The sequence below is a fragment of the Oryx dammah genome, unplaced genomic scaffold, assembly GCF_014754425.2.
Source record: "Oryx dammah isolate SB20612 unplaced genomic scaffold, SCBI_Odam_1.1 HiC_scaffold_27, whole genome shotgun sequence".
Classification (NCBI taxonomy): Eukaryota; Metazoa; Chordata; class Mammalia; order Artiodactyla; family Bovidae; genus Oryx; species Oryx dammah.
The window spans coordinates 71,196,099-71,223,853 of NW_024070211.1; the positions used below are offsets into that span (position 1 = coordinate 71,196,099).

General features: G+C 41.2%; 1 protein-coding gene across 4 annotated transcripts in view; it reads right to left on the reverse strand.

Moving 5' to 3' along the window:
• Nucleotides 1–27,755, reverse strand: part of NCKAP5 (NCK associated protein 5) — a 1,043,181-nt gene that overhangs the window by 147,828 nt on the left and 867,598 nt on the right. The gene's annotated exons all lie outside the window — the stretch shown is intronic.

Genomic DNA, 27,755 nt, shown 5'->3' on the forward strand with positions numbered 1-27,755 from the left:
GAGGCCTATTTTACTCTGTTTCCCATTTGACTTTCTTCAGGTTCAACTCGTGTGAAAGCCCTACGTACGTGGTTAGTTGGGAAGTGGCGGTTCAGAGGTTAGTCTTGTCTAACACTCGTGATCCCATAGACGATAGCCCGCAAGTCTCCTTTGTTCATGGGATTTCTGAGGCAGGACTACTGGAATGGGCTGCCATTTCCTTCTCCAGATCTTCCTGACCCAGGGTTCAAACCTATGTCTCCTGCATTACAGGTGGATTCTTTATTGCTGAGCTTGGTTAGTCAGTCACAACAAATTCCATTCAGCTCTCAGGATGAGCATGGTGGTAGGACTGTGCTGCATCAAATTGCAAGAATAAAGGCTTTTTTTTTTTTTTCCTGCTATGGATCAGTTTTCCCTCTTATCAGTGGAGCCTCAAACCATTTACTTCAGACTTATTTATACTTTTGCTTCTCTCAACCTGTGTTTGTGGAGTTACTTTTATCAAAAATAACATAAATAACTGGTTGTTCATTATTTTGAAAATGCTAGTTTCTCCAAGAAAGTTAAGACATAGGTAAGTAGAACCAGGATGTTGTTTTTGCACAATTTTTATAATGCTTATCTCAAGCATTCTTTAGAGCATGAGTTCCCTGGGACCAAAGATCCTTTAAGACCCAAGACTTGTCACAATGTGAATGCTCAGTAAGTAACTGACTGATGCTTCTTATAGCCCATAAAGAAGAAGCTGTCTATATTTTCTCCACCCAAATCTGGGTTTTAAGGACTGAGAGAGTGCCAAAAAATGATAACATTCTGACTTAAGAACACATTTATCATTATGCAAAGAGTCCAAGAAGTTATGGGAAATGACATTCAACAAAAGAAATGATGATTTTGAGTGGTATATCATGTGATTTGGGGGAAGAGTCCTTATAGATTAGATATCTGACTTCTTATTTGGTTAATGGTTATATTTCACTCCTTTTTACCAGATATATGATGCCATCGTTTTGCTTTCAGCATGAGTATGTGTATATATAAACTCATCGTCCTAAACGATGTTATATTTTATTTTATTTTTATCCAAGTGGTCAGGTTTCCCAGGCGGCTCAGTGGTAAAGAATCTGCCTGCCAATGCAGGAGATGGAGGTTTGATTTCTGGGTTGGGAAGGTCCTCTGGAGGAGAAAATGGCAACCCACTTCAGTATACTTGCCTGTAAAGTCCCATGGACAGAGGAGTCTGGCGAGATTCAGTCCCTGGGGTCATGAAGAGTTGGACTAAGCAACTGAGCATAGTCAGTTTTCTCCACTGAAATATGTAGAGTCATGAGGGAGAGGGTAAAGATCCTAGAGCAAGGGGACTTGAGTTTTAGCACTAAGATACAGGTTTTACCAGATCTGGGGATGTAACTGAATCTCTTTGTCTCAGATTACTTGCCAGCCACAAAAGGATGGAAGAAGCTACTTAACCTACCTCTCAGGTAGGGAAAGGTACTGGCATAGTCAGAAAGGATAATAAATAAGACAGCATGGTGAAATTTATAGTCATATCAATTAACTGTCATAACTGATGGTAATTTCTTAAATGTTAAGGTATAAATGAATCATTTACTGTTATAGTTCTCACATATGTAGGGAAAATAAAAATTGACTTAGATGAAAATAAAATCTACTTCTGTGTTAAGGCTGTAAGTAAGAAAATGATAGGTAAAGATCATCCTTTCACATATACACATTCTTCACAGTTAAATTACCACAAAAGCTCACCAGCCCACAGGTGTTATACTTCTTATAATAAGAATTTTTATGAAAGGTTTATATTATATATATACATATATATATAATAAATCATCAAAGGAGGAGAGAGAATATCACTATTCAAACTGGGACTGCGATATTATCTGGCCATAATTCAGATCTCAGGGAAAAGTAGGTAAAATGTATACATAGGGAACTCAAAGTCAGAAATACATATTCACACGTGTGTGTGTATGGATTTTCAGCTTCATGGAGAAGAGGCTACTTCATGTCACTATGCAGGAGGAGGGGTGAGGATCTGTGAGATAAGTAGTGGTGCAGCTCAGTCCACAGTCAGAGTGCATGCTCACCCCAGAGTGAAGAGACCAAGGTCAGCTCTGGGGACCTGGGAATGCCAGAGCAGCCAGGGTCAGAAATACACGCCACGTTAATGATTTTGCAGTGGGTTACTCTGCCTTCTTCAGTCAGTCAGCTGTATTTTCTATTTCACAGTTTTGAATCTGTAACTCAAGGCTGAGAAAGGCTGCACTCAAGGCCAGCTGTCCATTATCCGGCGGGATGGAGGTGGAGTGGCCCCTTCACGGTGGCAAGGCTGGCTCCGCAGCTCTCCAGCTAATGAACGCAGCAGAGACTGGGAACGATGTGCAGGCGGCCTTTCAGAACGGGGCTGGAGGGCCACTTTGCCATTTTCTGTCTCTTCTCATTGAGCTGCAGATCTTCAGATGCTGCGTCGGCTTGTGGCATTTAACAGAATTCTACCTGTGGGTTTTCGCTCAGTACTGAGATGATGTCTCAACTGGAATGCAGTGACTGCTGAGGCCAGGGAAGCACTGAGTCCTTATTCAGTGCTACAAGGTGAGGTTAAAAAGTAGATTATCTGATAAATGCGGGTAACATGGGAAACTATGCAGGAAAAACCAAGCAAAATAGGGTGATGAGCAGCTTTTGTATGTTTATTGATGTAGTCCCTGAAGTTTGAAAAGGAACATGCGATTTTTTTTCACTTCAAGATGTCAGATGTAAAAAGGAACATACAAAACACATCATTTAACCATTGTTCCCTTATCTTTATTCAGATTTGGTGAGAGAATTAATCTGGTACCATAATCATCCATATAAATTATTCTCCCTTTCAACTAAGAAAACCAAATACCTGTAAAAAGGAAATTATGAGAGTGAATATGGTATATATCTGATTAATGGACTCTACCACCATGAGCAATTTAGGTTCAGCAACAAAAGGTAGATGTGAATCTGTGTTTTTAATCTGATCTGCTTCAATTCTCTTGATTTACTCAGCCTTGGTAAATACTCTAGTAGTGATATCCTGAACTCTACCCTGCCTGTTTTATATTCTCTAGAGTTCTTTCTCTCCTTGTGGAAAAGGTCTCTCAGTCAAAGGAGATGGCTCCTCCGCCCACAATTCTTGAATTCCTATTTTATTTATGAAGTGAGGTCTGCTATTGCCAAATGATCCAGGGCTAAAGCTTCTTTACTGACTATATTTTCCTGAATTCTATTATCTATTTCTAAAGCACTCTACCAACATTAGAAGGTATTTTTCTACTCTCCAGAAATTTCATAGCAGGATATTTAGAGGAGGAGTAGAAGAATTTCTTGGGATTTGCCGACTCGCCATTGATGTCTTTGGTCATTCAGCACCCTCTGCAAGAGACACAGTACCAGCAGCTGCCCCTTGTCATTTCTTGTGTCTAAGCTTATGCTCACCTGCTCCTGCTCACTCCCTTGTGGAGCGCTGCTGCTCCTACTAGCTTGTGAGTTGGTTGCTTATTTGTACTTGGCCTTGAGTCAGCCTTCTCCGATGGCTCAGTAGTAAAGAATCTACCTGCAATGCAGGAGACTCAGGTTTGATCCCTTGGTCGGGAAGGTCCCCTGCAGGAGGGCATGGCAATTCACTCCAGTATTCTTGCCTAGAAAATCCCATGGACATAGGAGCCCGGTGGGCTAGAGTCCATACAGTTGCAAAGAGCTGGACATGACTGAAGTGACTGAGCATGCAAGAGTGCTCCCTCGCAGAGCTACTTGTTGTAGGAAAAGTGGAACATCAGAGGACAGTCATGTTTCAAGTATTGAGTGAGCCCCTGGGACAGCTGCCAAGTGAGGGTCCTTGGCTTCATGCAGGAAAGAATTCAAGAACGAGTCATAGTAAAGTGAAACCAGGTTTATTTAGAGAGATATATTCCAAAAACAGAGTGTGGGCTGTCTCAGAAGACGAGAGATTGCACCAAAATATAGGGTGGTTAGTTTTCACGGGCTGGGTGATTTCACAGGCTAAAGAGTGGGAGGATTATTACAACTATTTTGGGAAAGGAGTGGAATTTCCAAGAATTGGGGTGTTACCCACTTTTTGGTTTATATGGTCAGCCTTAGAACTGTCCCATATCTCATGTACATCATGAGAATTGCTGGGCTGGTATGAAGCACAAGCTGGAATCAAGATTGCTGGGAGAAATACCAATAACCTCATGTATGCAGATGACACCACCCTTACAGCAGAAAGAAAAGAACTAAAGATCCTCTTGATGAAAGTGAAAGAGGAGAGTGAAAAAATTGACTTAAAACTCCACATTCAGAAAACTAAGATCATGGCACTGGTCCCATCACTTCATGGCAAATAGATGGGGAAATAATGGAAACAGTGACAGACTTTATTTTTTGGGTTCCAAAGTCAAGTGGCGACTGCAGCCATGGAATAAAAGGACGCTTGCTCCTTGGAAGAAAAGTCATGACCAACCAAGACAACCTATTAAAAACCAGAGACATTAGTTTGCCAACAAAGGTCTGTTTAGTCAAGGCTATGGTTTTTCCAGTGGTCATGTACGGATGTAAGAGTTGGACTATAAAGAAAGCTGAGTGCCGAAGAACTGATGCTTTTGAACTGTGGTGTTGGAAAAGACTCTTGAGAGTTCCTTTGACTGCAAGAAGATTCAACCATTCCATCCTAAAGGAAATGAGTCTTGAATATTCATTGGAAGGACTGATGCTAAAGCTGAAACTCCAATACTTTGGCCACATGATGTGAAGAACTGACTCACTGGAAAAGACCCTGATGCAGGAAAGATTGAAGGCGGGAGGAGAAGGGGATGACAGAGGATAAGATGGTCAGATGGCATCACCAACTCGATGGACATGAGTCTGAGTGAGCTCCAGGAGTTGGTGATGCCTGGCATACTGCAGTCCATGGAGTTGCAAATTGTTAGACACGACTGAGCGACAGAACTGAACTGAACTGAATGGTCTCCTAGAGCCTAATGAGGCTTAAGGTTTACTAGAAGTAAAATCTTCCACCATCTTGGGCCGAATAAGTTCTGTTTTGCTGTTGTTTGTTTATTTATTTATTTGCTCTGTGGGTTTTTTTTTTTTAAATCATATCCTATTCTTAATGGTTGTATCATTCTTTTGATGGCTGTACCCTGCCACCTTCCTTCCTGTCTCATAGTGGCCTGAATCTTAGGCTGATTTCTTGGATGAAGAACGTACTGCTTCTTCAGCTGTGGCTTTGTTTTCAAATTGTCCTGCTTCCATCTTAGAGAGCTGATCTCAGCTTACAACTTCCAGAGAGCTTCCTAGAGCCCCATTCGTGCTCTCTCAACTCAGCCCTAGGCTGGTCCCAGGTGGTGTGTTTCATCTCCTTTAATCCCAACACAAGGGAAGCAAGTTTGGAGTGTGTAATTATGAAATCCTCTGAGCATCTTCGGATTTTGCCAATTCCATAGTTTTCCTGTGATGAAAGTTAAACCTTGGCTATCCACTGTTACAGGGGTGGAAAACATGTATGGTGGATTTGGTATATGTCTAACAGACTTGTTCTAAATATGGCTTGAATTAGACATCACCAAGTGAAAAACCTTGTTCCTTCTGTTGAGTAATAAAGTGATTTTCACAGGTATGCGCAAGGCTCTGAAAGGAGGTTCAAGGAAATCTCCTAAAATGACTTGGAGCCCGATAAAAGTAATTTTTCGTTGGAAGCTTTACTCACCAAATGACCATTCAAAAGTCCCAAGTTTTATCTTACTGACATACTAGATTTACATTTTTACTTATATTTTGCCACACTCAGAAATGTTATTTTTCATCAGCCCTTCCAAATCCCATCAAGAGATATTGTGGCAGACCCTTGGTTCACATTTCAGAGGTTTCATTCCATTCCATTAAGAATTTATCATAAAACTGAATATTATATTATTGTGTATTACATAACTGAGTATTATATGGTCCTTTCTTAGATTCACAAAAATTTGAGCCTAGGACAGATGTTTTTGGGTAAAAGCTAATGTTTAGTTACTTATGTCATTATTTCCATTTGGGGATACAAAGATAAAACATTCTAACTATTTGCATTTGGTCATCCTGCCGATGTCAGAGCATGCCTTTTGAATATTCTCTTCGAGGTCCTTTAAAAATATGTCCATCAAAATTTGATCTCATTTCAGAGTCTAAAATTTTTATAGCTATTTTTTTTTTGCCATCTACAACAGTCCTTGCTGCAATTATTATTTTCCATGACAACTTTCAGATTTTCCTCACATAACCATTTTTCTGTGCCCTTAGTGCATTCTGTTTCACTCTGGATGGTGCTTCTGCAAATGACATGGTTCTACATCCTCTTTTCTACTTCTCTGGGATCCAAGGTTATAAAATGTTTTGAAACAATTATTTCAAAGCTATATTCAAAACCTTCTTCAAGGGTCCCTGCTGCCATGACAACCTAATTACCCAGTTGCTGCCTTAGGGAGCATTTCGTTTGGTGACTAGGAAGTTTATTTGGAGCTTCTGCAGCTTAGACTGATGACTAGAGTGTCTCAAATCTGTCCTGTTCTGAAATTCCATGAAGAGTGCCCTGAGGTCCTGCTGGGAGAGGACCAATGAGACGTGGATTAGGATGTAAACAGCAAACCATGCTCTCAGGAGTCTCCACTCTAATTAGTCCAACAAGAAGCATTTACGAAGCATCTACTATGTGAGAGTCCTAACTATGAACCAAGAACAGACTCAAATAAGCTCATTAGTGTAATCTATAATGTGAATGAGGAGCCTGGACACACTGATGAGAAAAAAAAACACAGAAGCATTTTTAAGGCAGGATATGCAGAGACATTACTTTGTCGAAGGCTATGGTTTTTCCTGTGGTCATGTATGGATGTGAGAGTTGGACTGTGAAGAAGGCTGAGTGCCGAAGAATTGATGCTTTTGAACTGTGGTGTTGGAGAAGACTCTTAAGAGTCCCTTGGACTGCAAGGACATCCAACCAGTCCATTCTGAAGGAGATCAACCCTGGGATTTCTTTGGAAGGAATGATGCTAAAGCTGAAACTCCAGTACTTTGGCCACCTCATGAGAAGAGTTGACTCATTAGAAAAAACTCTGATGCTGGGAGGGATTGGGGGCAGGAGGAGCAGGGGACGACCGAGGATGAGATGGCTGGATGGCATCACGGACTCGATGGACGTGAGTCTGAGTGAACTCCGGGAGATGGTGATGAACAGGGAGGCCTGGCGTGCTGCAACTCATGGGGTCGCAAAGAGTCGGACATGACTGAGCGACTGAACTGAACTGATACAAGAGAGATGCAGGAAGAGTTAAGATAGAGGCAGAGGTGGAGGTGAGAGTAGGGGTCAGTGTGGCAACAAGGTTAAATATGTGCTGATGCGCTGTGGGCTGTGCTCAGTTGCTCAATTGCATCTGAACTCTGTGTGACCCCAGGGACTGTAGCCCACCAGGTTCCTCTGTCTGTGGAAATTTCTAGGCAAGAATACTGGAGTGGATAGAGGTTTAGACCCTGGGATCTAACCCACATCTCTTGCGTCTCCTGCGTTGGCTGCCAGATTCTTTTTCATTAGCGCCACCTAGGAAGCCCTATAAATAAGATAACATTCTGTGCAAAAAAGGTTTAGGCCACAGGTGCTTAGGTCTCCCTGTCAAGCTCACAAATCGCTTGGTCTCTTTACATAAAACAAACAGGAAGGAATCGTAAGTATTTCATATGTAACAGCCAAGTGACAGAAGTTCGGAAACAGGATGCAGAGTGAGTGAGGGGATTAGCCCACTCAGACCTGGGAAGAGCCAGTTCCTAATGGTGATTCACACCTGCCTCCCAACCCTAAAACTCTCTGAAGCTTCACTTTCGTCTTTTTCTGTGACTCTGATATGAGAGAGGAAGTGATTTAGCACAGTCTGAGCCTATTCTGGGATCTAAGAAATACAGAAGTGCCTTGAAATTTCCATTTTTATCACTAATTACTTTAACAGGTACTTTAATAAGTGCTTTGCAATTGCCCCTGCTGTTTTGTAAAATTATCTACGCTGCATTTTACATTTTTAATCAAGCTTTATTTTTGAGAAATCTCCTGGATTTCTGAAGGTTTTTGACTTTTACATGTGGGGGGGGGGGGATTTTTTCCTCTGATTTCACAGAACTAAAGGGATTAGGGAGAAAAACAACTTGACCTTCTATTTTTTGCCAGACTTAATAGAAACTGCACTGATGGTCACTAGAGTCCAATATTCCGTTTATTAAGAAGAAATGATTCACCTCCTACCCTGTGATGGAAAGGAACGCTGAAGTCCCTTCCCGGATCTTGTCTCATGAATCCTCACACTGCTGTACAGAAGAAGGTAACTTCTTAATTTTTAAGGGTGAAGAACTCAAACAACCGAAGCTAAGGATGGTATCCAGGGTCATAAGGATATACTCCAGTAAGCGGCAGAAGCAGGATTCTCTCCCAGGTCTCCCTTACTATTGAGTTCAAACTCTACCCCATTCTGTTCATTATCCCCTCAGGGAAGGAAACAGCCTCATAGGTATCTTCTGCGAGTTGCTTCAGTTCAGTTCAGTTCAATTGCTCAGTCCTGTCCGACTCTTTGTGACCCCATGGACTGCAGCACACCAGGCCTCCCTGTCCATCACCAACTCCTGGAATTTACTCAAACTCGTGTCATGAGTTACTTAGTTCTGTCTAAATTCTAAGCCCATAATTTACGCTATTTCCATTAAGTGAATGCTGTTGTCTTGGGAATTTTCTTGCCAAGATCTATTGTCAGAGGCAGATAATAACTAAAAAAGAAGTATTCATAACAACAACAGTAACAATAGCTGTGACAACTGATTAAGCTTTTTTTAGCACTAAGTATCTATTTTCACAAATTTTATCATTGTAAATCCTTATTGCAATTCACAGTAAAGACTATAATTACCCCCATTTACAGGTGAAGAAACAGTGGTTCAGAGTTAAAATTATTTTCTAAGGTCATATAAATCATATTTAAATCCTAGGCAGTTTGACTGAAGAGTTCAGACTTAATTCTACAATTAAATCTGGTTAATGATAGTTTCGTGGAAACAACTTATTAAAATAACTATTTAAATTAATTAGACAAGACAATTACACAGAAGTAAAAAACAGAAATAACTCTAAGTACAATGTCACAGCTTCACTTACTATACTGAAACATTAATTATTAATTTATTCAAAAATGTACTTTATGATTATTAATATTATTATTGATGATATTTTTGGTATCGGTGATATTTCCTTCTTAGATCTGTACGTTCTTTTCAGGAAAACACAATTTGTATATAAATATTTGGAGCTAACTAAAAAGTAAAACTAAGGAAACAAGATTACCAGGAGAAATATCAATAACCTCAAATATGCAGATGACACCACCCTTATGGCAGAAAGTGAAGAGGAACTAAAAAGCCTCTTGATGAAAGTGAAAGAGGAGAGTGAAAAAGTTGGCTTAAAGCTCAACATTCAGAAAACGAAGATCATGGCATCCGGTCCCATCACTTCATGGCAAATAGATGGGGAAACAGTGGAAACAGTGTCAGACTTTATTTTTTGGGGGCTCCAAAATCACTGCAGATAGTGATTTCAGCCATGAAATTAAAAGACGCTTACTTCTTGAAAGAAAGGTTATGAGCAACCTAGATAGCATATTCAAAAGCAGAGACATTACTTTGCTGACTAAGGTCCGTCTAGTCAAGGCTATGGTTTTTCCAGTGGTCATGTATGGATGTGAGAGTTGGACTGTGAAGAACGCTGAGTGCCGAAGAATTGATGCTTTTGAACTGTGGTGTTGGAGAAGACTCTTAAGAGTCCCTTGGACTGCAAGGACATCCAACCAGTCCATTGTGAAGGAGATCAACCCTGGGATTTCTTTGGAAGGAATGATGCTAAAGCTGAAACTCCAGTACTTTGGCCACCTCATGCGAAAAGCTGACTCATTGGAAAAGACTCTGATGCTGGGAGGGATTGGGGGCAGGAGGAGCAGGGGACGACCGAGGATGAGATGGCTGGATGGCATCACGGACTCGATGGACATGAGTCTGAGTGAACTCCGGGAGCTGGTGATGAACAGGGCGGCCTGGTGTGCTGCGATTCATGGGGTCGCAAAGAGTCGGACATGACTGAGCGACTGAGCTGAACTGAACTGAAGGGAAAAATAGCAAGGATTTATAGAGTGCTCGCTACATGTCTTGCTAAGGCAAAAAAAAAAGTCAAGATGCTATTTTTTGCTTATTTAATCCTAGGATCATCTAACAAGGGAGAATCCATGAGTTCCGCTTTTCAGATGAATAAGCTGAGGAACAACAGGAGTTAAAGAACAGACCAGGTCAGGGATTTGAACCTGGAAAGAGACTTTCGGGTCCCTCATGACGTCTTTTGCTACTATGTTCTCTTATTCGGGGTACGATCATGAACAAATGCAGCCTCTGCCAACAAGGTATTTGTAGGACAAGCCACTGTACCCTCAGTATCACATGCCATGGGAACCTCAGCAAAGGGCTCTAGGAGTGCTCCTCCCAGGAAGAAATAGCTAAGTTGAGATTTTATGAACAAGAAATGATGATGCAGGGGAAGAAGCCAAGAAAGAAAAAAAAGGACTTTTGGGCAACACCTACACAAAAGTTCCAGAGATGAGGGAGAGTGACACATTCCTGCAATCAGCTCAGCAAGACCACAGCGGCAAACTTGAGGAGGACCACGATGAGAGGGACATCTCAGTAACAAGGCACCTGTGGCAAGTCACACAGGGTGAGCAAGTAGTGGAACCAGGATTTGAACCCGTCACTCTACAAAACACATGCTTTCTCTCCCCTTCCTTTGCCCACCACACATTTTCCCCTAATGCTGAACATGGCTGCTGGCCTCCATGACCCCTGTCCATGTAAACGAGGCCTGGAAGAAGACACTAGAAGGGTCCAGAGGAAATGTGGCCACAGAAGGCACATACAGCTTCTAGCCTTCTCATCAAACTTCTTCCTAAAAGGGCTGCCAAGGAGTTTCACCCAGGATCCTCGCTCATGTTGCATGCTAGGGCTGTCCTAAGAGCTGCCTGTGCTCGAGAGACCTCTAGGCACTAATCCTGAAGACCTACAGTGACTCCTCCTATGATGCCAAAATAGTCCATGCATCATGCAGGCTGCCAGCAGGAAACCAGACATGTGCCCTGCTCTGTTCTTGCAACCACTGTGAGGGGATATTAACATCAAATGATTATTGCTTGACCATAGACAAGATTCTTCTAGAAAAGGAAAATGTCTTGTCAGTGTTTGGAAGAACCAAAAAAAAAAAAAAAAAAAAACCAATCATGCGGAATTATTTATCAGATGGGTGCCGCCTTACACTATTAAAGGAAAAATGAGAACAAATGAAATGCAGAATTTTGGAGATTACGTAACCACTGGGACTCTCACAGGCGGCAAGAGTCACTCTCACAATATTTCCCTGCGGGGGGCTGGGGTAAGACACAGATCAGAGTGGATGAAGATGACCTCTGTGATGAGCCCTCCTCTGCATATTATGGCTCGATGCCCTGACTCTAATGGGACAAATTGCTGGAGTCCCATTCAGTTTAAAACATTTGTGAAGACATATCAAGTAAGGCAGTTTCTGGCTCAATGTTCAGCGAAGGCCCACAGTCTCAGCACCTTTGGCAGTTAATACTAAGTTGTGCATTATCAGTGTCTCAGACTCATGACTTTATTTGGCTTTATAGGTTTTGTTGCTACATATCTGAGACATAATTTCCCCACAGCAGTTTTTTTTTTTTTTAATCCACTGTTAGTCTACCCCAAGGTAAGAAATGCCTCACGGTATTATAAACAAGCAGTTGAAAATTGTTATTTATATGGCTTCCTAATAGCAATTTGAAATATAGCACATAAAATTACTAGCTTACAATATTGTTCAATATTAACAGTGGGAAGGGTAATATGTAAAACAGACATTAAAGGATTAGCTGTAAAATACTTTTCACTGAGCTAAATCATTTCTTGGCAAATGGCAGTTTCCAGCTATTACAAAGGATTTATCAAGTCAAGTGGATTTATTTTTATTTTTCTATTAGTTTGTTAAATATAGTCTCTATTTAAATTTCAATTTTGTGTGTGTGCAAATTAGGACAAGCTGTTAAAAACAAAATCTGAGATAGAAATGACATCAAAATTGTTTCTTGGTTTCCCCAGCAAACCCTCCAATAAGTTGACTTACAGACTCAGCTATAACATCCAAAAGAAAAGTACATGATATGAAATTACAAACATCTATATGACATTTTAGGGAGTTTACAACCGCATCAAAAAGGCATATCCTCCATGAGACATAAAACAATGCTTCCATTGTTTTTGCTTCAGATTTGAAAGCACAGAACACTTTACTCTCATCAAGCATGTTCAGTAAACACTATGAATTTGTGAACCAGGCACTGAGAAAGAAGGTGAAAAGAGAAATTCCTAGTCTGTAGAGTGGGAATTGTTAAGTATTAAATGAATATTCGATGCATAAACACAAATAACATAATTTCTCCATCTTCTTCTAAGATAATCACCAGTTACCATAATCCTAAAATTATTCTGTTCTCAAATCACTACAGATTTATTAATTTTCATAAATTGCCTTGATGGGAACTTTCTTAAAAGATGCAAACTAACCTTCCTCTGAGTTTCTTTTCATTTGATAACATATGCAACATTTTCAATCTCAGAGAATACAAAAAATGGGTTTTGGTTACTGATTTATAAACAACTATTACAAAGAAATTGGTTATAGATCTACAAATATTACAAGGCACTACAGAGACAAGAAACTATCCCTTAGACTAACTTGTGAAACTATAAGAAAATCCCAATTGCCAAGAATTTTTATTTAGAATTCGAGATCCATTTTGAACACTTGTTACTAATCAGCTGATTTTAAAGACAACAAATTTCTTCTCAGACTATGAGATGGGGACCACAATATTTCTCAAATGCCCAATGTTCACAATTTCAGGGGCTTCAAATAATTTTTTTCAATATAAATCTCTACTTTCTTGTTCAGCTATTTTGTGTGGGATGGTGTAGCTTTTTTCATAGATATTGATACTTTTCCATTGTTTGAAAACTAATGAAATAAGAAACCCTCTAATTTGAATGTACAAAAGTATCATCATTGTGTCAGATGGTGATATTAATGTACAGGAGTTTATTGAAGATTGGATGTTCAAGAGAAGAAATTTCTGAATTATAAGGTTATGATAGAGACTCCATTCGTTCAGGTGCTTGGGACATATTACTCAGTAAACGTTAGCTATTTTCAGGATCAGTGACATAATTTACGGAACCCAGTGCAGTGGTTCATTTGCGAAAAACATATTAAGATTTCAAGATGATTTCGGATGGGGGAAATCAAGCACAGGCCCTTCTAAGGCTTTACGTGACTGCACAGGTTCACAGCCACGAAGTGGGCCCTGACTATCATCTTCTTTGATAATCATTAAACTCTGAAAGATACCCATAATCAAGCAAGGACACAGTTTGTTAACTTTACTAAGCTTACTGGGTTAAGAGTGGAATTTTGAATTTTAACACATACTCAGTCATTCAGTTGTGTTCAACTCTTTGTAATCCCATGGACTGTAGCCCACCAGGCTCCTCTGTCCATGGGATTTTACAGGTAAGAATACTGTAATGGGTTTCCATTTCCTTCTCCAGGGGATCTTCCTGACCCGGGGACTGAATCCACGTCTCCTGCATCTGCTGTATTGGCAGGAGGATTCTTTACCTCTAGCGCCACCTGAGAAGCCTGAATTTTGCCATAATTTTTATTAACAGAGCAGCTTGCATTTCCCCACCTGTTTATCCTCAAGCAGTGACACTTGTCTACCAGTGCAAACCAATAGTAGTCATGAGACAGCTAACACGAGATCACATTCACTGAAGAACCACCACTTTGGCAGCACGTAAGTAATAACGACCATTTGAAATGTAAGATTCCATGTTCCAAGAAGTGCCAACAGAGTATACCCCACAGAGGTACAAATAAATGCAAACAGCAAGGGAAAGAGAGGTAAATATTCCATGAATGTCAGTTTTGTCAATTCTGAGTCACAGTTGCTTTATAATCAGAATGTTAGGGTGACTTCAAAGTTGCTGCCTATTTTCACATATTCCCCTTCCTGCCCCCACAGGAGGGCCACCCATGCTCTGAAAGGAACTCCTGCCTAGACAGGAAATCTGAGAGAAATCTCCTGCCAACTCAGCAAGATGGCCCCAGGTAGCAGTGGGCAGAGAGATATTTTATATTCACATTCTTCTTTTTCTGCCCACCCACCGAACATCCCTGTCCTACTCCTTAGCAACTCCACATGCCTTAACACTCCCTGGTTTTCTTGATCCTGAAAGTCATTGCTGATGCTTGTTCTGTTGCTGTCCATGGTCCCTAACAGGACATGGGGGTGAGGACATGTTCTGAGCAAAAACCATGGGCACACAATCAATAAAGGCATACAAAATGGCAAATGATGACGTCAGGAGTCTACCCTATAAAACCTTTCTGAGAACTGACAGTTTCCTAGGCCACTGCACTCTCTACACATGGCCTCCCAAAAGCACAGTAAATAAGCACACTAAGTTTCTTCTGCTCCCTCTCTAAACTGCCATATCTAACTATAAATTGTTGTTGTTGTTTAGTCGCTAACTCATGTCTGACTCTTTGGCAACCTCATGGATTATAGGACTAGGCTCCTCTACCCGTGGGATTTTCCAGGCAAGAACACTGGAGTGGATTGCCATTTCCTTCTCCAGGGGATCTTCCCGACCCAGGGATCAAACCACTGCTCCTGAATTGACAGGCGGATTCTTTACTCTGAGCCATCAGAGAAGTCCAACTATAAATTACCAGCTACAAAAACAACCATTATTATATTTCACCATGTGGTACTACATATCCACAATGTGAAAATCCTTTCAGTTCAGCTCAGTTGCTCGGTTGTGTCTGACTCTCTGTGACCTCATGGGCTGCAGCACGCCAGGCCTCCCTGTCCATCACCAACTCCCAGAGTTTACTCAAACTCATGTCCATTGAGTTGTTGATGCCATCCAACCATCTCATTCTCTGCCGTCCCCTTCTCCTCCTGCCCTCAATCTTTCCCAGCATCAGGGTCTTTTCTCATGAATCAGTTCTTCACATCAGGTGGCCAAAGTATTGGAGTTTCAGCTTCAACATCAGTCTTTCCAAAGAATACCCAGGACTGATCTCGTTTAGGATGGACTGGTTCGATCTCCTTGCAGTCCAAGGGACTCTCAAGACTCTTCTCCAACACCACAGTTCAAAAGCATCAATTCTTTGGCACTCAGCTTTCTTCACAGTCCAACTCTAACATCCATACATGACTACTGGAAAAACCATAGCCTTGACTAGATGGACCTTTGTTGACAAAGTAATGTCTCTGCTTTTTAATATGCTGTCTAGGTTGGTCATAACTTTCCTTCCCAGGAGTAAGTGTCTTTTAATTTCATGGCTGCAGTCACCATCTGCAGTGATTTTGGAGCCCCCAAAATAAAGCCAGCCACTGTTTCCATTGTTTACCCATTTAGTTGCCATGAAGTGATGGGGCTGGATGCCATGATCTTCGTTTTCTGAATGTTGAGCTTTAAGTCAGCTTTTTCACTCTCCTCTTTTACTTTCATCAAGAGGCTCTTTAGCTCCTCTTCACTTTCTGCCATAAGGGTGGTGTCATCTGCATATCTGTGGTTATTGATATTTCTCCCAGCAATCTTGATTCAGCTTGTGCTTCATCCAGTCCAGTGTTTCTCATGATGTACTCTGCATATTAAGTTAAGTAAGCAGGGTGACAATATACAGCCTTGATGTACTCCTTTTCCTATTTGGAACCGGTCTGTTGTTCCATGTCCAGTGGAACAATCTCTAAATAATTTTAGCCTATCCTATACCACCAAAGTACCATGTAGTCTGCTGCTGGTCAATCAAGGGATTGTAAAAGTTTTCAGTTCCTTTTCACATTTACTTCTTGAATTTGTCATCAGCCCCCAGAACCATCTGAAGGAATCAGGCAGTTCTCAATCTGATTTCACTATTGACATTTATGTTGATCGATGTTGGCTCTTACAGAATTGGAATCCACAGATCAATTCTCTGATTAGATTCTTTCTCCCTGCTGCCATAATCATTTTATCACAGGGGCTGCTGCTATCAAACGCTGCTTTATCCTTATGAAATGGGACAGACTAAATCGGTTCCTCTAGTATGCTACAAGAAATAAAACACATTCCCCTGGTTTTAAATCTTCCTTTTCTCAAACTTTAAACATTTCCCTTATAATTTCATTCATATAGAGGTTAACTTGAAGTTACTGTCCCTTAAAATTATGTTCCATGAGAGAACAAATGTTGAATCCTAAGGAAAATATATACAAGACTCCTTGAAACCAATTTTCCTTTACTCTCAGAGAATTTCAGATGTCAGACTATAAAGCAAGTATCTCCATGTGGTTACCTAGGCCAGTTGGGTAGAGCTAGTGAAAACGTCATTGTACCTGCTAGGGTCCCAACAGCTGCCCAGGTAGCCTTGTATGAAGAGTAAGAAACAGAACTTTGAAAGTGCTTCTAGCTCCACACTGCTATTAGTTGTAAGATGGCCAAGAAAAAAGCAGTATGGCTGTCATCAGAGAACTCAATCCAATTCTACAGAATCAAACTTGGGGTACATGCTCCAGGAGTAACATAAAATATGAAACATAGTCATCTAAATATTTTCTAAAGTCTACTATTAGAAAGTCTACTCTGCACTTATTCCTCTGGAGGAATAACACAAATAATTGCCTTTGGAGCTACATAAACATGCAGTTGCCAGGAAGTAGAAAATATAGATGCTCAGGGCTTTATATGAAACTCCAGGCGTGCATGGATAGAATTCACAGCATTTGTGAACTTGGTGGGAGAACGCACATCTTCAATTTCATGAAATCTGAACTAAAATTTAGCATCTCCTTCCGACAGAAAGGTAGGCATCAAACTTCAGTGATATATTAACTGGTGACTTTGTCACTGACAGAAATCAGACATCTTCATGTCACATTACAGTTGCTGAAAATCTATTTGAACTTGTTATTTCATACTCTAGAAATGAAGCACATATATTAATATGTCATATGTTTTTTAATATTTTAGCAACTGTACCTCAATATAATTTGTTTCCTTATTATCCTATGTCATTTATTTTATACATTTCAAAGCATTATTCTGACAAGGGGACCACAGGCCTCTACGATCTTAAAAAATGAACCATGGCTACAAAATGTTTATGAACCCAATTACTTGACTGTTCCCCAACCCTCCACATCATGTTGCATGTGACATGGAAATCTTTCCCAGCCCTGATTTTCCACACGTGTGAACAAGGATGGGTGAATTTCAGCCATCCTGTGTCCTGCCATTTACCTCTAGAACCTGGAGGCATTGGCTCTGGTTTGGCAAGGACCTTCTATTAATTTGAATCTCCACTAAAATAAATGAGTTTTATTTTCATTGACAAGCCTACCTCTTCAGCTATGATCATTATGTATTGTTGCAGTTGAGACCTTAATGGCATTTTAGCCCTGTGGTGGGCTCACAGAGAAACGATTTTCAAATTTCAAAAGGCCATTAAAACGTGTGCAGATGTCTGGAAAATTAATACTATTATCTAACTCTCACCGTTTGCCTGTAGGAGGCAAAGAAGAGACAAGGTTCAATAAAGATATTAGCGATCAATACATGGTCATAAAGCAAAGTGCTGTCCTTCCGGGAAGCACCGGCGATAAGAAGTGAGGAATCCAACAGTGCTTTTGAAGAGACTTTCTCATTAGATTTTTGGTTAAAGGCATTCACTCAATCTGTTAAAAATTTAAAGAGAGAATGGGGATGGAATGGAAGGTGGAAGGAGAGAGAAATATAATTTTCTGCTGTCCTTACTCAATCTAGATGTTCAAGGTCCAGAATTCTCAAGAGTGCACACTTTCATTCATTCACATGACAGAACCTGAATTTGTCAAGGTTAATGTTAAGCAGGTTACAGTTTTTAAAGTGCTTTGCATTCTGAGAGATTTCAGCCCTATTCTATAAAATTCTCAGGAAACGGAAATACTTTCATAGCTAGTTTCAAGGCTTTCATAAAGTTTTTAAAACCACAGTATATTCTCTTCTCTTCCTTCATTTACTTCCAACAGATTTTCTTGTGTGTCCCAGGTACCCCCAAAAGTCATGAAAACCAGACTTGTAAAAATCACAGAATGGGAGCTTTATATTTTTATTAAAGGATTTCTTTTAGAGAGTCCTTCAATTTGGAAAAAGGAAACAGAATGGAAAATGTGATAAAAGATGTTTCTAGCAGGTTTTCTTTTTTTCAGATGGATGGAGCTGACCATGGGAAATACACTGGGGCCTCTGAAGGAGGTATTATATAGAATCATCTCTCCAAATAGCCCTTCATAAGAGAACCTGAAAACATTCACAGATTGCAGGCGACACATCCTTTTAAGTTCAAGAATAATCCAGACTGTATTGGCGGGTATAGCATCTAGCTTTAAGAAGCAGAACCACTGACTTTCAGGGGCTTAAACATACAGGTATTTGTTTTCTCACACATCAAGAAGTTCAGAGGTAGGCGATTTGAGACTTGGGGGATTGTTTCTTACTGTAAAGAAACTACTTTATCATGAGGAAGAGAGTCAACATAAAATGACAAACCAAAAGGACCAACTGGCAAAAAGTAGTCTAAAAGAGGGTGAAAGTGAAGTCGCTCAGTCGTGTCCAACTCTTTGCGACCCCATGGATGGTAGCCTACCAGGCTCCAAGGTCCATGGGATTTTCCAGGTAAGAATACAGGAGTGGGCTGCCATTTCCTTCTCCAGGGGAATCTTCCCAACCCAGGGATCAAACCCAGTCTCTTGCATTGCAGACAGACGCTTTCCGTCTGAGCCACTAATTCTCCAAGCCATATTCTAATAATACTGGAGTGACTGTAACACATTCTTCCGAAGGGGATCTTTTTCTTTTGACGTTCAAAACATAGAAAGACTGTCTCAGGATTGCATTTAGTTACAAAAAAGGAAAGTCTGACTTACAGCCTACAAGGTTTATATTTCTCACATAGCTGGATGTCCACAGGTATGCAAGTCCAGGGCTGGGGTAATGGTTCACCGATATCATCAAGGAAACAAATTCTCTCATCCCAGCTTTCTGCTATGCCATATATATATATATATGTTTTTTTTTTTTTCCCCCTCCACTTGGGGCAGGGGGTGGGGAACTCATGCCAAGATGGCTGCTACATGTGCTGACACGGCTTCACCTTCCAGACAAGGAGGAGTTAAGTATGAATGAGAAACACCATGGTCAAGCCCAATCCCCTTTGTCAGGAAAGTCAAAGCTTTCATAAGTCCCCATTGCAGAGTTCCATTTAGGTTCCACAGGCCAGAATCAGGACCACATGGACTCTTTTAGGAGAAAATGAAGCTGAAAAATCATGTATGTGGCTTTCTAGTTTTTAAAGTACAGAAAAGAAAGGAGGATGTTGATCGAGTGTGTTGGTCATGAGTGCTGCTAGAAAGAATGCCTAACTCGCCTTCCTTTTGCGAAGGCATTGCCTTGTGTTTCCCTATTGTTTTACGGTTGGGTGGGGCCACATGACTAGTTCTGGCTGGTGAATTGTGAAGGTGGTGCTCCAGACCAGAGTGCTTTTAATAGTGATGTGAAACCTCCTAGAACTCTCTTCTTCCTGGCCTGGTGACTGGCTATGTTTGAGATGGTATCTGCTTCATAGGTCATGTCCCCTGCATGTCTAAAACATGCAGAGCTCCCCTGCTGATCCACAAGAGCCATGGAACATGAGGAAGAAATACACTTGATGTCTGAAACCACAGAGATTTTATCATTGCCATCACAGCAGGTGGCACAGGGGTAAAGCATCCGCCTGCCAATGCAGGAAGAGCAAGAGACTCAGGTTCAATCCTGGGTCAGGAAGATCCCCTGGAGAGGAAAATGGCAACCACTCCAGTATTCTTTCCTGGAAAATCCCATGGACAGAGGAGCCTGGAGGGCTACAGTCCATGGGGTCGCAGAGTCGGACATGACTGAGCACACACACACATACCACAGGGTGACCCAGTCTGTCCTGACTGATTCAACGAGTCAACCTGAAGTGCCAGAAGGAACATATAAGAGAGGCACAAGTAGTCTTAGGAAGGCCAATGTATTAGCGATCTTGGTACGTGGTTATCAGTGGGATGATATCCTGAAGCCAATTTTCTCGACTTCAAGTGTAGTTAAGTAGACTCTAATTCATAATGAGATAGCTGTCCTTGTGCTGCCCACAGGACACAGACAAATTACCTCTTTCTCCTGTGTCTCTACATAGGTAAGTGGCTAATGAAACATAGCATGTTCAAGGTAAGCCACCAAATTTAATATGAACTTCCAGGATGACCATCCACAAAATTTAATGCATGATAATGAGGATGCTATAGTTTATGACAAGCCTAGTTAATGATACAATTCACATGTCTGCCTTGCTGATCATGCCCTTAGGAAGAAGACCAAAAAAAAAAAAAAAAAAAAACCAAGGAAGGGGAGGTTACTAAGAGTTAAAGCATTAATGGTCTCTTCAGTTACATTAAGGATCTGATTTGATCTCTAAATATAGTATTTCACATCCTCAGCAAAGTCAATAGAAATTCATTCAATAATGACAAGGTTTTTCCCCACAAGGACCCCAAAGCTACCAGCATCCAACCCATATATCAGAGGGCAAATCATATGGGGGAGGAAACGGAATGCTAGTAGAATTCAATACAGAAGAGTGAACTGCCTGACAGGCTGGTTCAAGTTTCACTGTTGCTCACAATTCATTTTAACTACTTTCCTTGGGCTGGTCATGGGATGGGAGAGGCGAGCCATATGGATTTATGCCAGCAAAATGGTTGGCTCCACAACAGATGGTAACGCAGAATCTTACACAACATACTTATGCACTAAAAATCACTTAGCAAAACTCATGTTAGATTCATCTGGTTTGAAATGCAGGCAGAGCAGGGTGTGCAGCAAAAGGAATGGTATACGGCTACAAGCGTGATGCTGAGCTGGTCCTTTCTAGACAGTCACGCTCTAGTTCCCACTTGCAAAGGTCAAAGGCAAGTTTGAAAACAGCAATGGGAAAACAAAAGACCACTGTCACAGAATGCTACATTTCCCTGGAGTTTTCAATTGCTCATTTAGCTGAAGGGATGAGATAATTAATCTCGTCCTTTTGTAAAAATCCAAGTATGGTCTGCTTTACACTCCCTGAATGTGTGTACCCGCCTCACTTTTTGGGGTTTCCATCTTCATTTCAAGTGTCAATTTTTGAAGCAAAAATAAGAACATTACCTATTTAGGGATATCACCAGTAGTGGTGTTACAGTTTCTTTTCAAGTTTTCAGTGGATTCCCCCTCTGCCATAAAAAGGATAAACCCTTTAAATCTTTGAATCATTTAATTTTATGTATTCTTTTGGTATTTCATTAGGAAGTTATGGGGTGTGAAATATGCACCATGATGAGAAAACAATTAATCAGCACACCTGTTGTTTATGCATGTTGTATTCAGGGAGGGCCTGCTGGAACTGTCATTTCAGTCCACAGCATGGCGTCAAGTGGGGCAGGGTGGGGGGAAGTGGCGCAGAGAGCCTTCAGAGGTGATCTGATGCCACCACATTCAACTTTTATTTGTATGACATGCCCTGGGCTTTGCCTTCACATTGAAATCATCCTTGTTTCTCAAGTCAAAATCATGTTTGAAATCCACAACAGCAGTCAATAAGATCTTCAGGTCTAAAAGAAAAATTAGAGTTCACATTTGCTACAGGATTAGTGATAGAACAATAAGAGTAACGGAAACCATTGTTGTTTGTTGAGTATTGAGTATGCTGCTGCTGCTGCTAAGTCACTTCAGTCGTGTCCAACCCTGTGTGACCCCACAGACGGCAGCCCACCAGGCTCCCCCATCCCTGGGATTCTCCAGGCTAGAACTCTGGAGTAGGTTGCCATTTCCTTCTCCAATGCATGAAAGTGAAAAGTCAAAGTGAAGTCACTCAGTCGTGTCCGACTCTTAGCAACCCCATGGACTGCAGCCCACCAGTCTCCTCCGTCCATGGGATTTTCCAGGCAAGAGTACTGGAGTGGGGTGCCATTGTCTTCTCCAGTATTGACTATACCCAGGTTAAAATAGGAAGTTTACAGATAAAGAAATAGGGGGTAGAATAGGCCATTCTGGGTTTGTCCGTAATACAGGAAAAGAAATGTTCTGTTTGCTACCCTTTCATTAACAGACTGCTGGTGGGAGAAGGAAGTAAAACATATTAAAAAAAATTAACTCTACTTCAGTATTTGATTTGGAGCCCATGAAGCCAATAACAAAAGATTGTAATTTCACAGCTCTGGCCAGTTCTCTGGGTGGGTATCTGGGGGTGAAGGACTATTTTGTTTAAGAAAATGGTTCTCAGTCTATGAGACTTAATGTTCTTTGTAAACAAATATTTTTTAATTCCCCACTTACTGTTTAGCAATGATATGCATAGGTAATATAACCCACTACACAGGAAAAAAAAATTAATATAGCAGGCTTCACTACTATCTCTTGGTAGCAGAAAGGCCCTCTTACCCAAGGTTGGCTCTTAGCTGGCATCCGGATTTTGGATTAGCTCACCCTCTGAGCTAATCAAAGTGGCTCACCATGCCTAAGCTGTGTGTATATATGATGTGGTTTGGTTGAACACCTGCTTCCCTTTTGGGAGTCTAGAAGTTTGATACATGCTGGACAAAGGGTGCCTGTGTGATAAGCCCTTAATAAAATACTGGGCACGGAGGCTCTATCGAGATTTCCTGATAGACTACATTCGATACACATTGTCACAACCCACTGTGTATCTTGTGTGACTCTAATAGGAGAGCCTGCAAAGCTCATGGCAGGTCTTCTCCAGACTCGCTCTGTGCACCTTTTTCCCTCACTGAGTTTGTTTTCTATCCTGTCATCATAATAAATATATTACTTAAAAAATACCCTGTACAAACTTGAACTCACATAAAAGGAAAACTACATATAATTTAGAATAGAACAAGATGATTTTTGAAATGCAAATGCTCAGGCATCCTCCAGTGCAGATACAGTGAAGTGGTCCGATGCTTGCCCAGTGGAGTCACCACCAATGAAACAGCCAGAAATACCAACTCTATTTCCTTGTCCTGGCAACTCAAACACGAAGAGAGCCATTGCAATTGATGATGTGCTTTCTTGCATCAGTGAACAGTCCTTGGCACAATTAAAAATGAAAAAGTTCAATTCTTCTTGAAGAATGACCAAAAAAAAAAAAAAATTCAGCTTCTATTAAACCATGCCCCCAATACTTTGAGTTTCTATGTGACATGGTGGTAGCTTCTCTGCTCAGATGACAGCCTGGTGGGAACTCTGAGGCAGTTAGGTACAAGGGACGAAGGCTGGCATTTTTTTCTCCAGTCCCTGAAACGTGAGTGTCAGCGGCGCTTCCCAAATGCATCATCCAACAATATGCCCCAAGTACCCCCCTTTCCAAGGTACAGGACCACCTATTCAGAACTCATCGTCTCTGAGGACACATGAATGAAGTGAGGGAGCATATAATCAGGGCTTGTGGCGAACCTGAGATCAGACAAGTGGAGGGAACAAGAGTTAACAGCACAAAGAAAGAAAACGAAGCAAGCAGAAGTTTCTCTAGTAGCTGAGAACAGACTGCAGTTCAGCTTAGTGCAACAGACCTTTTGTAAGTGCCTGCAATGCAGTGGGTGCTGTGCAAGGTGGGAAAAGATGAGGCAAGAACCGATGGCGGGAAAGAGAAAGTGCTTGCATTCAGGGCAAATGGACACGCAGGTATCCCCAGAGGTGCTGATATATGAGACTGCTTCTCAGGCGCGAGCAGAAGGCCACATGGAGAGGGTGCCCTTCTCTACCGTGAGTTAGTTAGGGACAGAATGTGGGGGTAGACACCGAAAACAACTGCAGCCAGCGAAATGATGGCCAGGCCACTGTGTGTCAGGCCTGATTCAGGTCCTTATGTATTATTTCAGTCCTTACAACTTCCACGTTAGGTGGACGTGGCTACTAGTCCCACTGTACAGATGAAGAAACAAATGCAGAGAAAGGTAAAATAGCTTGCTCAAGGTAAAAACCTAGATAGTCTTGTTCCAGAGAGTGTTCTTATAAACTCTGTGCTATAAAGAATGATTCAGTGATCAGCAGTTACACTCACACTAAAAAGTTTGTAAAGGTAGAGAACAGACTTACGTTTGCTGAGGGGGATGGGGTGGGGAAGGCATGGACTGGGAGCTTTGGATCAGCATATGCTAACTATTATATACAGTATGAATAATACATATGACAGTCTTGCTGTATAGCACAGGGAACTATATACGATATCCAGTGACAAATCATAATGAAAAAGAATGTATATCTGTGTATAACTGAGTCACTTTGCTGTATAGCAATAATGAACACAGCATTGTTCAGTATAGTTAACTATACTTCAATAAAAAAGAAAAGAAAAAAGTTCATAGGATTTTTTGAGATTGTGTTGATGCATGACCTTAAAGTCTCCGGTTTACTGATTTTTGCTTTTAAATGAAGGCCTCTAAGGTAAGGTTTAAATATACTTCAGTTGATTTCTGAAACATAATTTTTAGGTTTTTACAAAGCTCTTGCAAAGCCCAAGGTTGACCCTGCACTTGTTTTTAGTTTACAGAACTACTATGATATATTAGTTGAGACACAGGCTTTGAAGTCACCCACAAGTTCAAGTCCAAGCTGAAGGATCTGCCTGATTTTATTTGTCACTTGTAAAATAGAAATGTTTCCTCATTGTATGTTATGGTAATAAATGGAGAGACAGCAAGCAGATCTCTCAGTGAGGTGTGTGGAACCCAGGAGTTCATGTTACACCATTGTTCTTGTCACGACTCTCCTCAGAGTGGACAGTGCACATGTGAGGTCCAGTCTCAGGAAGTGACCTCCTTTCTCCTGTGACCCTTCCACAGCCCTCTTCCCACAGGTAACTATGCTGGCTCAGTGCATGACAAGACTGAGAAGTAGGCATTGCCTGCTGGTGGTTTTCTGTCTAGTCTTCCCTCGGGGTGCTGCCCAAGATGCCCAGGCTCCCTGGGGAGGCCCCCATCTGAGGCCCGTGGGAGCATGACCTGGGCAGTGCCCTATGGGACAGGTCATTCCTCCCACTTTTGGTTTCCAGAAATAACGTGGGGTCATCTTAGTTCTCAGCTAGGAGACTTCATTTCTTACAAAAACAACAACAACAACAAAACAGAGACAGCAGACTGAGGTAACAACTAACCAGAGAAAAGCAATTATGACTATTCCTTTATATTTACTGAAACAATGACACAGCCAGTTCACCAAGTGAAGAAAATGTCAGCCATGTTTGACTTATGTCATGATAGTAATATTGAAACAATGCAATTAGTTTCCATTCATTCAACATAAAAGGAAGAAAAGAAAAGCATGGTCTGTGCAGTGCAATAAGGCCTGAATTCTGAGCTGGTGAACTGAATGCCTTTAGGAAAGTGTGATACTCATTTCATGACCTGTGAGATGACAGAAGCAACATGTACCTTATAGAGTACTGAGGAAATAAAAGGGATGATTTATGAAAACCCTTATACTAGCCCCACAAGAGACACTCAATAAGTAGGAGCTGTTATTGTTATCTAGAACAGGGATTTACAAACCACAACCTATGGGCTAAATCCCTGTTTTTATAAATACAATTTCAATACGGCCATGGCCATTCATTTATATATCTCCTCTAGCTGCTTTGGCCTACAACAGCAAAAGGAGTACCTGGTTTTGACAGACACCTACAGCCTTCAAAGACTCAATATTAACTATCTGGCCGTTTGCAGAAAAAAACTCCTGACCCTTGATGCAGAGTAGGAGTTCTCAAACTGTAGCGTGCATCAGAGCCATCCAGGCAGTTTGATAAACTCCCCATCACTAGGGCTGTGGTGAACCTGATAATCTGCACTTCTAGTTGGTTGCTAGGTGGGGCTGATGCTGCTGGCACAAGGACTCCACATGGAGAGCAACCCAACTAGAGAAACTCACCAAAATTCTCTCTCTCTCTCTTTTTTTTTTTTTTTTTTACAATTCCAACAGAATGCATACATTCCATCAGATTTGCTTTGTGGTTTTGATAGACTCTTGAGGCCCATCTGGTACTCTGGCCAAATTTTCAGATTTCACCAGTGAGGTTGACTCTTCCCCTTTAGTTCCTACTACAGTCTGAAGACACAACAGGCAAAGCCCAGGCTTTATTGCTTCTCTCACACAAACTAGGTTTGGTAAGCAGAAGAGCACTCCTAATGTCTGACGTTTTACTTTTTCAGCTTCTTTCATTTCTCCACTAAGCCTTTCCTGAAAAATCCATTCCCACATGACCCTTTTCAACTCCTTTCCAAGCTGTAAAAATTATTTTCAATGAGATGCACAGAATTAAAAACAAATAACAGAAAGTTCTTATAAGTGGGAATCCTGGGTTTTTGTTGTTGTTTTTTTGCTTTTTGAAGGGGTGATAGAGGTGCTGGGAGACTAAATTGGCTTATTCGTGCTCTGCTAATTATGCTAAGGTGCTAAGGACTGATAATTGCTGGTAATTTTCTCTGTTGCAGTGCTACCTGGGAACTCAGGAGAGTAAACAATACCTCCAACCAAAGAACAAAAGACTAAGTGTATTGTGAGGGTCACTGGCCAATGGCAAAAGAGACAAATTACTCCCCAAATCACTGCAGAGATAACAGCACAGAGGAGCCTGTTCCACCTATCTACTGAGTTCTAGAATAGCCTGCATATTGCTTCCAACAGAAGTGAAAATAACACAACTTTTCTCTCACTCGGACTCTCAGGATACATATTCATCATCTGCTCAGTCACTTCCTGAAGCTGTTCAGAGTTCCAAGAACAAAATACAGGTTTTATCAAAAGAAGAGAAAAAGGATCAGTGGCATTTACTAGTCTTAATTTTAAAAAATATATGAAAATGTTCTTATAATAAAACTTCAACAATGAAGTATAGGGAGTAAAAGTCAAAGTCTTTTCAACATTGTCACTCTCACTAGTTCTCTTCTTTTTCCCAGAAGCAGCCATTGCTTATCAGTGTGCATCCTTCCAGAACATTTACAATGTGTAGAATTTACAAATCCATTCTGCATCATTAATCATGCTTTTTCTGTTTTATACAATTCTGGTGTTTTCCAGTAGTCATGTATGAATGTGAGATGGACTATAAAGAAAGCTGAGCAGCGAAGAACTGATGCTTTTAAACTGTGGTGTTGGAAAAGACTCTTGAGACTCCCTTGGACAGCAAGGAGATTCAACCAGTCCATCCTAAAGGAGATCAGGCCTGGGTGTTCACTGGAAGGACTGATGTTGAAGCTGAAACTCCAATATTTTGGCCACCTGATACAAAGAGCTGACTTATTTGAAAAGACCCTGATACTGGGAAAGATTGAGGGCAGGAGGAGAAGGGGATGACAAAGGATGAGATGGTTGGATGGCCTCACCGACTCAATGGACCTGGGTTTGGGTAGACTCTGGGAGTTGGTGATGGACAGGGAGGCCTGGTGCGCTGAGGTTCATGGGGTTGCAATGAGTCAGACACG